The following is a 13285-nucleotide window of genomic DNA, read 5'->3' on the forward strand; positions in this document are numbered from 1 at the left end:
CATGTATAGCAGTGTGGGGGGGTATGAGTGCATATGTATGGTGGGGTGTGCATATGGGACTCACCCTATGAAAACACACACCCCACACACACACCCCCTCTACTTACTCCTGGTCCCAGGGCACTGGTATGGCCCATGCTCCCCAGTCCAGCAATGCAGTTCAGGGCCACGTGGTATTTGCCCCTTTCCAGTCATCCAGTACCTTTCCCAAACACCACAAATTTTGAAAGATAATGGCCATCAGCTCTGCAGTCACATCAGCTAACTCCCTCAGCACCCTCAGGTATATTGCCTCCAGCCCCATGGACTTGTACATTTCCATTTTTTCTAAATAGTCCCTAACCTGTTCTTTTGTCATAGTCAAGTGCTCACCTTCTGCCAAACTGTGCCGCCTGCTACAGTACTCTGGGAGCTGACCTTGCCTGTGATGACTGAGGTGAAAGGCATTGAGTACTTCAGCCTTTTCCATATCATCTGTTACTAGGTTGCTCCCCCATTCAGTAAAGAACTCATGCTTTCCCTGATCTTCCTGATTGCCTTCTATGACAAGATGACTGGTTCTGTGAATGTGGGGAGAGCAGCCTTGACTTTAGCAAGGCTTTTCATATGGTCTCTGTAACAGGGGGCCTGCTCTGGGCTGATCTCACTGTGGCCCACCCACTTGTTTCTGGGCTAACCGCCCACCTTCTTACCTGCCATACCTTGTTGTTAATTAGTTCATTGATGTAATTAAGCAGGAGGCTGCCCATTTCTTGCTGTGATGCCAGGGGGCGCTATCTGTGGCTCCATTCCTTCCCTACACCGCAGCCCAAGCCCGCAGATGGCATCTAGATGTTATCATCATCACCAGCACCCACACTGGACCCCAGAATCCTCCTAATTGAACCCCACCTCGATTCTTCTCCTCAGGTGGTCTCATCCACCTTCATACTGGGCAGCATAGCTCCCTGAACTGCTTCCCCTTCGGGTGTGGTCCCCCTAGGACCTTTGGCTCACTAGTCCTGGCCCACCTCCAGGCCAGTTGGAACCCCAGACCCTCAGCTCTTGGGCATCCCTCACAGTGGGCCCCTGGCCCTTTGACCCTTCTGGTCCTGGCCCCAGTATTGACCAGTCAGGGGAAGTCCAGACAGGCATGAGCCTATGGCCTTTTCTCTCTCTCCAGGGGTCCACCCTCCAGACCCTACAAAGGGTAACCCACCCAGTTGTCGGGGCTAGGGGTTAAGGCACTCCAACCCACCTTTCACCAGGGTGGTAACTAGCCTGGCATTTCCTAGGGGCTCCCGCGCCACTGAGAGCCCCACCAGAACACCCACTCCCAGCAGGGTGCAGTTTTTAGGTCATGCCCAGGACCAGGAGCCTCCTGACCATCCCCTACAGCTCATCCCTTACCTCCAGGTGATACCAGCAGCCCTCCAGCCAGGCAGTGTTGTTACCTGCTCTCCAGCAGCAAAACTGCCCTGTTTATATGGGCAGCCCTAGGTTCAAAATGGCTGCCCTCATCAGGCACCTGGCAGGTGCTAGCTCCAGGCCCTTAAAGTGGCAGGCACCAACAGTGCCCTGCCACAGTCTCCCACAATATGCTCACAGGCAAGCTAAGGAAGTATGCATTGGTTGAATGGACTCTAAGTTGGATAGAAAACTGGCTGGATGGTCAGGCTCAAAGGGTAGTAATCAGGGTAATAATTAGTTTCCCCCTGCACTGACTTCCATCCATTTCTATTCTTAATTTTTTTTTACCAACAAATATGTTAGTGGCTCATCTTCAAAAGAAGCACTGAAGAAGATAACAGCTGAGCTGTGGCTTGGTGGTTTGAGTGTTGTGCTGGGAAATCAAGGGCACTACTCTAGGGTAAGGAGACTGAGAACCCAGTACCTCCAGCTTTCCAGCTGAGTGCTTGAGCCACTGAGCTGCAGGGCAAAAAAAGTGGGGACAACCCCACCGTTTTCCTGTGTATGAAGATAAGGCTGGTAGTCATGGAGTTTGGTTGACTCTGGGCGTGTCTACATGAGATGTTACATCACTGTAGCTATGCACTATGGTAATATAGCATCAGCGGGCACAAACCATGATGCTGCAGCTATATGACCATAGTGATGCACTCCTCTGGTATAGTGTGTTGCTACGGCAACATAATGGCTAAAAATAACCGTGCACCATGCAAATGGTGCAGTATGAGCTGTTACTGCACTGTCATTTAGTACTTCCTTTTGGAAATACTAAATGACGGTGCAGTAACAACAGTGCTGTAGAGGCACATGTACATGTGCTCTTTATTTCTGAACATCCAAGGCTACATCCAATCGGGCACATATCTACTCTACTCTAGTTGCTTCCACATGACTATGTAATTGCACATTGTCATCCCAGTGCATTCGGCTCTGTACCCAGGAATAAAATGCTAGCCTGCACCTAAGTGGCATTTGGGGCTCATAGGCAACTAAAACTGTCATGTGAATGACCAGATCTGACTGTTTAGATAACCCAGACAGGAACAGAATGTCACCCTTACTCTCAAGTTGAGCTGAACTCATCAATTCATAGCATGTAGGCCACAAAACAGCTGTTAAAACTTTTATTCAGCTTTGAAATAACCTCACTTTTCAGCTCTCTTTGAAATACTGCTGAAGTGAAAGATCATGGCCTATCACCCCATGCCAAGCAGTTATATTAACACTGAATGGAGGTCAGGTTTTTCCACATATTCCAGTTCCCTTACTTTTGTCATTGTTTTCTTCACCTTTATCTTTCTGTAATTTTCTTCAATGCACTTACAAGAATAACTCTCTCTCCCATCTTCAAGGCCAGAGTTGAGCATTCTTTAAAGAGATGTTAAGCATTAAAATAGCAAAAAGTAATGATGAATAATTGGGAAAATCTGAGGTGGAGATGACAAGAAGTGGAAAAAATAATCTAAGAAAAGGAATCTTATTAATAAGGCAAAAGTAAAGTAGAGAAAACAGGGTAATCATTGTGGAAAGCATCCAACCCATTTGCGGTATTCTAGTTAAGAGGGCTCAACTGCATTGATGTTCTCTCTTGCCTCCAAATGCTTCACCTACTTCTGTCAGATCTGTGACTCAGCTCTGCAAAGTCAAATGAACGTTGTCTCATGGCAGGGAGTGATAGGGCTCAGTTGAGACTTGGAAAATGTAAGCCATGCTGTAAATTGGTGGGAAAACAAGGTCTCTGCCTCAGGTATTAGGTCTTGCTTACCCCAGTTGTCCACTGGTATAACTCCAGTGAATTTGGTGGAATCACTCCAGTTTTATACAACTGTACAAGGCATCAAACAGGGTCCTATTCGGCTGAGATCTCTCTGGAAATATCGGCTATGGTGATGCCAGGGGAACTGCCTGTTGGGGTGCAGTGAGCATGCAGTCATGGCTATATCTCTGGCCAGCTGCATCCCCAACCCTCTAAGGCTCAGAGTGCTACAACAACCAATGTTTAGCTGTCCACCCTTGGGGGGCTACTGTTTTGCAGCCAGACAATGGCTGTCATTTTGGGGGATTCTGAGGGAGATGAGAGAGCAATGCTCAGTCTCTCAAGTAGCCATAGGTGTAAATCCCAACCCAGGAGCTGCAACAGACCTTGGCAGTCTAGGAAATCCAGTTTAAAATGAGGTTTTAAGAATGTCTAGGCTTCTCAGTTTTTAACAGTGAACTTCCTCTGCTCTACAGAAAATCTTAGTTCAGCCAGGGGGCCCTCCAGAGCAGGGGCAGTGGAAATTAGTGCCTAGGAGCTGGGAAACCAACATCTCTGTTTCATTAAAAAAAAAAAAAAAAAGCTAGAATGGAAATGCACCAATTTTTTCCATGACAAAAACACATCAGGCATCCTTTTTACTGAAAATGTTGACATTTCTAATTTTGCATTGTGAATCGGAACAAAAAAATCTGTTCAAAGGACTGGGATTTCTCATAGAATGGAAATTCTGGGTTTCAGCCAGCTTACAGGAGGATGACACACATTAGAATTTAAACTTTAAGAGCCATTTCAGTGCTATTGCATCCCTATAGCCATACACACTCTTTCCCCCCACCCCAACACAGCAGCTCAGTCTGGCCTTTCACCCATCTCTCTCGTATATGCACTCTATTTTACTGACAATTAATATACATACTTTGAAATTAATTTTTACTGCTTTTGATAACGCCCAAGGGCTAAAAATTATAACATAGCATGTAACATGTACCTAGCATGTAAGTGTTAGGATCTGTAACCCTTGAGAATTCCATTTCTGGGATGAGGTACTAACTTCATTCTGACCTGTTTCTTAATTAAAAGGGCTGGAATGGCATAATGCATGTCACAACCCAAAGTTGTGATTTTTGTTTTGTGTGTGCTTTGGCACTGCTAAATTATTTTCCCGCCAAATTTGTAGCTTTCTTTGCAGCGTGCATTTCTTTTTGCATCTAAGAAATGCTCGTTGCAAAGAGTTCCCGCCATTTGTATTAGAATTCGAGCCACATTATTGGCTAGTTCTAAATTATGCACATGTGGCGGCTAGTGATTGGCTTGCTAGCCGTATAAAAAGCTTGAGTGGTTTCCGCCCAAGTTGGAGGACTCCATGAACACCAGGAGGAGGGATCTTCACGCTGTGTGAAGATCTCTAAGCGCTGCGGAGCCTATCAGACCCAGCGCATTTCAAGCAGGCAACAGAGGTCTGATCAGCCTCTATCCTCTCCCCGTCGCCGTTCGCAATCCTCGACGTATCCCTTTCCCTGCGCACAAAAGGACCCACGGAGCCTCAACCACTCCGTGGGAGAGACCCGAGATTGTCGTAGTCCTCAAACGAGGATTTAATCGGAGCTGTGCCTGGAAAACTGTCCAGCCTACACCGCGACCATATTCAGTGTAAGTAAACAATCTTGAATCAACCACTATGTGCCCTTGACTAATTCTAGCGTGCCGCCTGTTTTCTCCGACCCCGCGTGCCCGGGCTGCTGGCCACAGCCCGTGCGCACAAAAGGGCCCCAGATCGCTCCCGGCCCGCACAATGCAGACCTAAAAAGCCTGGAGTAACACACTCTGCCTCCAGCACTGTCTACAGCAGCCATAAGCTATTTCCTATGGGCTATTCTCCTTCAAACTAGTGGATGGGTCAGAGGTTTCTCTGGGGGATGGGAGCATATTGCATTGTGGAGATTCAAGGTGGTGCTGCTGTCCAAAGGGTAGCCTGGAGAGATGCTTTATCTTACACACGCTCTCAAGACTGTCTTAATTGTCCTAGCAGCTACTCTTGACCCTTAATGCAGTACAGAATCAAAAAGAAGCCAGGGTGGCTTAAAATCATCTTAGCTTCCCTTTCTCTTTGTAAAGAGGCACAGTACAAAAAGCTCACTTCTGGGCACCTTATTTAAGTCAAGTCTGTGATGTGGGTCCAAAGTCACAAAGGGGTATTTACAGAGTTTGTCAGAGGATTTTCCCCATACCAGGTACAGGTTGTGATATTGGAGGTCTCATTTCTAACACAGCTAAACTATTTGGATCAGGAACAAGTTTTACTCCATGGTCAGATTGGAATGGATGGGGCTGGTGGGTGGGGGTGCCTTCCTCTGAGTGAGGTGGTATGGTCCTCTTCCTTAGATCTCTTGAGCATGTTTTAATAAACTATTTCCTGTCTTCACAGCAGCAGGACAATTACAGTATCCTCACCCCCCCCCCCCCCAACACTAGTGGCAAATTTAAGGGTGTTTTCAATGTTTCAGATATTATGCCTGGTAGTTGTGACCATTGGTTGTAAAGTTTTTATGGTTAGGTTAAACAAAATTATCTCAGATAGTTTAGGCAGGGATAATCCAGCTTTGAGCAGGGGGTTGGACTAGATGACCTCCTAAGGTCCTTTCCAACCATATTCTTCTATGGTATTATATAGTAAAAATTTAGCTTTTAAATCCTTTTTCCACAAACCAGTCCCCTTAACACACTATGCATTTTACCTTTTCTTCTTTGAATTCCTTCCAGGTTCTGTCTTCATCTAATTAAAGTTTCTGTTTTTATCTAATTAAGGTGTCTGTCATGGAATGCTGTGTTCCTGGTATGGTTTTACCAGAGCAGAAGGGAAGAGGAGGTCTGTCACCTCTACCTAATAAACATGATGACTTTGCAAATGCAGCCAAAATTGTAATAGCTCTTTTCCTGCCGTTTAGCACAACAAATGGTATCTAATTTGCTGTCCAGTGTCATGCCTATGGGATGTCAACATCTTTGTTTTTCAGGTTTCTCCTTCTCATTGTATGGCTCTGTTTTAAATATTTTAAATGTTATTTATGCAAAATAATTTGCAAGAGTAAAAAGCAGCTTTTCTAAAGGAGTTCTATTTTGTCACTTCCCACCCCTACTTTCTCTCAGCCCCTTTGCATTATATCTCTGTTCCTCCTGGTATGGACCTCACTTCTCTAATATAGCATGCAGTTTACTCTGTATTTTAGCGTGCTTCTGAAGATACTAAACAAGGCCTGACCCTAAATGCTCAATTAGTAATCCCAGTGGATGCCTCCCTACAATTAATATCTGTTTGTTGTTCTTCATTTAGCAACATTTATGCACATGAATAGCTTTAAATACATGGGTAGCTCCATCTCTTTCAGTGATGCACTTAAGTGCATCCTTGCTTAAATCATCTCTCAGGGCCTTGTTACACGTTACACTGTGAGCTATACAAGTGTTGATCCGTGTTGGCACTAGCTCGAGTTTGGTACAGTCCAGCAGGGGCCTGAAAGACATAAAAGGTAAGAATCCTCCTACCTCCCATTCCAGGTTTCCCCCAACCCTGCCCTATGGGACTCTACCTGTTCTCTCCCACCCCCAGGGCCCTTTGGGGTTCCCCCCTGTCCCTGCTGCCTTCTGCCCACACCTTACTTGTGCCTGCCTGTGCTGTTTGTTCTGGGGAGAGTAGACAGGGTAGGGTTAACATGCTTGCCTGGCCACTGCCCAGACAGCAGCAGCCACAGCCGTGGCAAGCAGGCAAGTTAACCCTTTCCTTCCTTCTCCCCCAAGACAAACAGGGCAGGCAGCCACAAGTGGGATGGCAATGAGTGGGGATCTGGGGAGGGTGGGGGGAGTGGCCCCAGTCTGGGCCAGCAAGGGAAGGGGATGAGTCAGAGGTTTGCAATAAGGTGTAACCTAGATTAGCTGCACTTCAGTGTGACACAAACTGGGTAGCATGAATCAGAGAGAATCCTGCCCTGGAGTGGAGTAACTTTGAGCAGCCTACCAAGTACTTAAAACCAATTTCAGGTATCAATGTGTAGACAATCCAGGTGTTAAAAGCTCCAGGAGCTGCCCAAAATTACCACATAACAAGGCCCTTAGCCCATATGATTTAAGTATGTGTTCAAGTACACTTCTGTACTGAGGCCACCATTTCTGCTTCATTCCCTTTATCTCTTACCTTTGTAATTCTAATAAGAAAGAAAAAAAGCAATCATGGCTGTCATATTCTTTATCCCTTGCCACTTGTTGCTTGTTTCCAATAACTTCTTGATGTTTTCAGATTTCTTTTCTTTTCATATTTGGTCCGTTATTATACTGGAGATTGAAGATAAATGTACTGGACTATAAATGCCAAGATCACTCTTCTTTCTGTGGAAATCAATACTATATTTGCTTTATTCCAGGCCTGTGGGACTTCCATAGTTCTCCATGACTTTCAAAAATAATTGCCAATGGTTTAGTAAATTAATTGGCTAATTCCCTCATCACCATAAGGATGAGTGCAACTAGATTGCTGCTTTTGCATGGTGGATGTGCAAAATTTCTAAGTATTACTTTACCTTTATTAATGGCTATTTTTACATGTTTTTCATTATTTCCAAATTGTCAAATCCCCTTATTTTTCTCTGTTAGGTATTTCCCTATGTGCATATCAGAGGCATCACTGGCTTAATTGTCCACCTCATTTGTTGAGAGATCTACTTCCTGTTTGATATTTCTTTCACCTCCTCCCCCAAATGTATTTGTGAAAGTCCTTCTGGTTCCCCTTCACCTCTTGGGTGCAGCATTAACTCAGTTAGGTTTCTATGTTCCTTCACAGTTGTCTCTTCTCTCACACATTCCTTGATCTCTCCTCAGTTTCCTGAATTTCATTTCTATTTATTTTTTTCTTTTTGACTGGACCGACCTAGTGCCCTTGCCATTGACTTGAAGCTTCAAATAATCAGACACCTAGCAGTGCTACAGAGAGACAAACCATCACAGAATTCTGTCCCTTCTGTCCTAGTGCTGAACCTTTATCCTTTTAAGTTTGATTTCCCTTTTTAAAGTATTTTTATCATTTAGAGAAGAAGGATAGCTTTAGAGTGCATGCCTGAGACAGATTTGCAAAAGTTCTGTCAAATGAAGTAATGTGCAAACGTTACAGCAAAATCTTGAGTTTCAGTGAGTTTCAGGCTTTGGTACTTCTCCCTTACAGATGGTTGCAATATCTCCTGTAATTTTCAGCTACTAATTCTAGCTGTTGTCTGACAGTATAACAAGAACTGAGCTGATCTTGTCCACTCCTTTTCTCATGCATTGGCAGAAGCATTGAGTACGTGACCTAAGAGATCTTTTCCCATCTCTAATTTCTCAAGTCTGAGTCCCCATTTTCAGTAATAGTCCTTTACTTTTTTGAGCCATCTCTTAATTTGTTTGTTCCTGGTGGTCCAGTTTCTTCACTCTCTGTAGCTCTGGAAATGTTATCATTCACAAATTGAGGGCAGGTTATAAACTGTGCTCAGGCTGGCATCTCTGTCATGCCTGAAGTGGTTTTGAACCGACTATGCTTCAGCAGTTCCAAGTATCTTCATTCCCCAGCTTGCAGCATATGCAGTCCACCCCTCTTTTAGTATGGACAAAGAAGCATCAGAGCTTCCCCTCTCCACATTCATGGGATATTTTACTTCAGAAAGTAAACACTTTATGATCTAGAAAAGGAAGCTGAGCATTTCTGTAGTGTGAAAGACTCCATTTCTTCTTGAGGTTCTCCAGCTGCTGTGTTTCAGCTGATTCAGGTGCATGATTGCTAAATTAGCTATGCATCCACATTGCCTAAAGAGAGAGGAAATGGTAGTGCACCTTCTTCTTTAATGCTTGACTGAAAATATTTTCATGCATGGAGAGAACTTCTCTGTAAGCTTAAAACAAGTCCAGCATGTAAACACAGTAGGAGGATTGCTGCAGTCAGTGTCAACATCTATCCTTCCAGGCAATTTGCCCACTTCCTGCTGTTTTTATGCCTAAGAGCAGGCTCCCAGTTAATGTATGCCAAGCCCTCTTCAACTCTTTCATCAAAGGCATTTGAAAAGGCACTTGCTCATAACACATTCTGGCCTGAAATGACTTAGACATCAGGGTGGATAACAGAGTGAATCTGAGCTCCCAAAGAGATGCTGTGGTCCAGATGGTGAATGCCATTTTTTTGGATGTCTAAGCAAAGGATTGCAGAATACAGCATGGAGGTGTTTGTTACTTCTCTGTACAGCTTGAGTGAGGCCATTACTGGCCTACTGTATGTAGTTCTGGTACCCCATGCTTCAGAAAGGCTACGGAATACAGCAAAGTGTTCAAAAAAGGGCCACAAGATAATTCAAACCTTTCTTACCTTGAGGAGCTTCATACATTGGGCCTATCGAAGGAAAAGTTCATGGATGATTTGACCATGGTAGGCCTGTACATACCTGTGGGGGGACTCTTTAATCTATCAGACAGAGGCATAACAAGACACAGTGTTTGGAAGTGAAACTGTGTAAACTCAGCTTCATGAATACGAGCCACAGTGACAACAGCAAGACATAACTTCTTTTTAGCACTTGAATCAAGTCAAGATGAGGATCTTTCTAAAAAGGTATGTTCTGATATAATGCAACAGCATGAACTTACTGTAGGACTAATGGATCAGCAGGTCAGCCTATATGATTATATTGTTCCATTGCCTCCCCTCTAAAAATTACTAGTCCCTTTGGTATTTGCACTTCTTGAATTGGTTAGAGAGATGAACCCCTGCACTAATATAGACTTTCAGATTGCAATTGTCTTGGGAAGGAGCAGTTTCATGCAGCCTTCAACCCACTCACAGGTCTATGTGGCACTTCACGATTGGTCCAAATCAAACTGCATTGCACTACATTTTATTCCATCTATGTATGGTTTCAGGCAGTTAGTTCTTTAAAGCAATTATCCCGTTTCTAACAATTTACTTATTAAACATCATTCCATAAAAGTTAGTGATTGGATACTGTGCACTAGTGTTAATCCATGGGAAAAGCTGAGAGATCAAGCATGCAAAAATCAAGTGAACTCTGAAAGCTTAGCCATTGAAACCTAGACCGTTCTTTTTAGAACTAACAATTCTTTTTAGTTTTCTCTTTGGAGTGCTCTAAGCTATTTGTTACATTTTTATATTGTGCAGAAAATAATTTCTTTTAGCCTGTGTCCAACTGCAGGTTATAGTCCAGTGTGTACTGTTTTCCATCCTGATGCAATTTGTAGATCTCAGCAAGATTTAAAATGCAAATCAGATTTGAAGAAAACTTATTTGGTAGTTTTACAGTTGGATTGAAATATTTTTGGGACAGGAACTGTTTCAGACCATGATTTTGTAGTGAATAGATTGTGGTCCTGAAACTGACAAGAGCATCTAGGTACTGGCACAACATGGATATGGTTCTGTGTGTTGGAAGTGGAATCTGCAAGAGACCTAGTTGGTCTGAAAGTCTGAGACAATCTTGAGTTTGCTGTGGTTGCTGAGTTTCTGATCACTACAAGTGTTATATGATCTCAGTGCCAAGATGCTTTTCCATTTCAAGAAAATCTTCTCCATAATAAGAATGATAATTCCAAGATATTTAGGCATCCAGACCTTCCAAGCTACCACTTACTGCCTTGTATGATTGCACTACATGATTTTGGCATGTTTGAATAATAACTAACAATAATGCTTTCATGAGTAGACTGCCCACTGGCAGGTAATTATAGGCACCTGAGGTACAAAGTATCAGAGCTCTGCTAATACTTTTTGAATTTGATGGTTTTGGTTCATCATAATCAACTGGCTGTCTTTGCATGCATCCACAAACGATGATAACTTGGGCACCTGGAAAAAATCTATTCTTGTATGCCTGCTACAACACCCTATATTGTGGTGTGTATGGCATGACCATTTTTAAAACTAATGTACCAAGCAAACCAAAGAACTGACAAGCTCTGATTACTTTATGTGCTGAGGACCAGCAGTTTCTAAAATGCCCAGCAGAGAGCTCTTTCTCTCTAAAACTCTCACATTCCAGCATGTTTCTTCTGCGTTTACTGTTGGCTGCAAAAGTATGACCCAGAAACTACAGCTCTACTGAAGCAGAGATTAAATAGAAAAGAAGAAACATACTAAAGTAGCATTCAGGGTCTGCTTTAAGCAAATGAAAGGAAAAGATGAGTTGAGTTAGCCAAGAACAGAATGGCATGCTTGGTTCTTCTGCACCTTTCTGATGTCCCTAGAGAGGTTCATCTAAAGGAGAAGTTTCAACCTTCAAGTCAGGATTTCCTTTCTCTAAATAACGTAAGTTACATTTAAATATTTGATCACTTGCAGATGTTATTTTTTTGTAGTCAAAACATTAGCATTGGTTGGAGCTGGTTGCTCTCTTTCTCATTCGAAGCTCCATTGCCTCACACTCTCGCTGCATTTCAGGGAAACATGAAGTCTGCATTCTTGATGCCACGCTCTCCTGGAGACATGGTACAAATGATGCCTGAAAACAAGAGGAGGACAGCAGAGCCAACCCATTAAGGTGCCAGTGAATTAAAACCTGGATCTATCATGCTACAGTAACATAAACCACCAGGAGATTTTCCATTGTAAGGAAATGGAACACTGCAAACATCATGACAAAGGTAAATACTGTCTTTTGTTTTATTGGCACCAATTATAAGGAGTCAATATACAGCTATTCCAATTGTCTTGCGCTGCTGCACTTTGCAGACAGTGCTGAGAGCCGGGAATAGAATTCCTACTGTTCATTGACAAGGTCTCCATATGCATTCAGTACAGTGTGCTGTCCATTAAAGTGCATTTTCAATGATAATGCATAAAGTCTGACTGAAACTAGGTCATGTTAAATGCTTTTCTAGTGTTAATAGCTTTTCCTTTTTTATTTTAAAGACCCCCACAGGACCTAGGCCTTGCTAATTCATATTTATAAGTAAACTCTCTTCTTATTTAGAGGAATACATTGTAAGAAAACCCTTTGAAACTAGTTGCAACAATTCTTTTTTTGAATGCCAATAACAAAGCTGCCAGAAACAAAGCTGAAAAGTAGTTCTCCAAACATCATGTAAAGAAGAAAGGAAAGAAGATTTTAGAAGTTTGGAAGTTGCGTGTTAAAGACCAGTATCACTGTGAAAATTCTCCAGGCAATTTCTACATCAAATTTGTGCAGTTTACAAGTAAAAAGATGAGTTTTTCCTTCACCTGCTCATTAGAATTGGTTGGACTGTAGTGCAAATGATTTATCACATAAATTAAACTTCCTTTTAATTATTCATGAACTGTGAACATACTTTAATTTTGATGAATTCATTTATTATTTAAAGTTGCTGAAAAGTTTGACCAAGTTTTATTTCTGTAGGTTTTCCAGAAACATCATTGATTTGGCTGTTCATTATTTACAGGGTGTGATGGGTCATATTGTATTGTTCCAATTCCTAGCTGACTGTGACTGCATGTTTTGATCAGAATAGTGAATAATGAATACTGCTGTGTATCCCTGCATTTTCTTGGTTCCATAAAATATCGATAGTTGTATGAAAACTAGTCGAATGTCTAGAAGAACCAAACTCATTCACACAAGTGTTTAGTGTAGGAAAGCAAAAAACAGCAAAAAGTTTATGGAAGCTGCTCTGCAATCAATTTGGTTCTTCCAGTTCTTATCTGTATAGTGAACAGTTTGGGATGGGGCTGTCTTTTTGTTAGTCTAGCATCCAAGGCTGTGAAGCCCCAGGCATCCTAGGGGCCTGTGGGTTGTATAATGACAACAGATTTATTGTTTAGTGTGGTTTTTCCTCTATATTCTCTTCTCATCAGTCACATAAACCAACTGATCTGAAATTGAAATGTATACCTTTTAAGGCAGCAGAGTGATTTATCGTGTACAAAACTAGGAGTTAGAAAACTGAACTCAAATCCCAGATTTGCCTCTATGCTGCTAATTAATTAATTACCTAATTAACTTTAAACAGGATGGCTTTCCCTTAGGAACTGTGCCACAATTAAAATGCTTAGCGAAACCATGTCAATTTCTCAAAAAT

General features: G+C 42.7%; 1 long non-coding RNA gene across 2 annotated transcripts in view; it reads left to right on the plus strand.

Annotated features, from left to right (window-relative positions):
- Positions 1-7871: 7871 nt before the first annotated feature.
- The window catches only part of LOC109281058 (uncharacterized), a 47861-nt gene continuing 42447 nt past the window's right edge, over positions 7872-13285 (plus strand). For both annotated transcript variants that reach the window (XR_009462491.1, XR_009462492.1), the window contains exons 1-2: positions 7872-11537; positions 11670-11872. This is a non-coding gene — a long non-coding RNA (uncharacterized LOC109281058). The remainder of the gene's footprint in view (positions 11538-11669; positions 11873-13285) is intronic.

The sequence above is a fragment of the Alligator mississippiensis genome, chromosome 5 (genome assembly GCF_030867095.1).
Source record: "Alligator mississippiensis isolate rAllMis1 chromosome 5, rAllMis1, whole genome shotgun sequence".
Classification (NCBI taxonomy): Eukaryota; Metazoa; Chordata; order Crocodylia; family Alligatoridae; genus Alligator; species Alligator mississippiensis.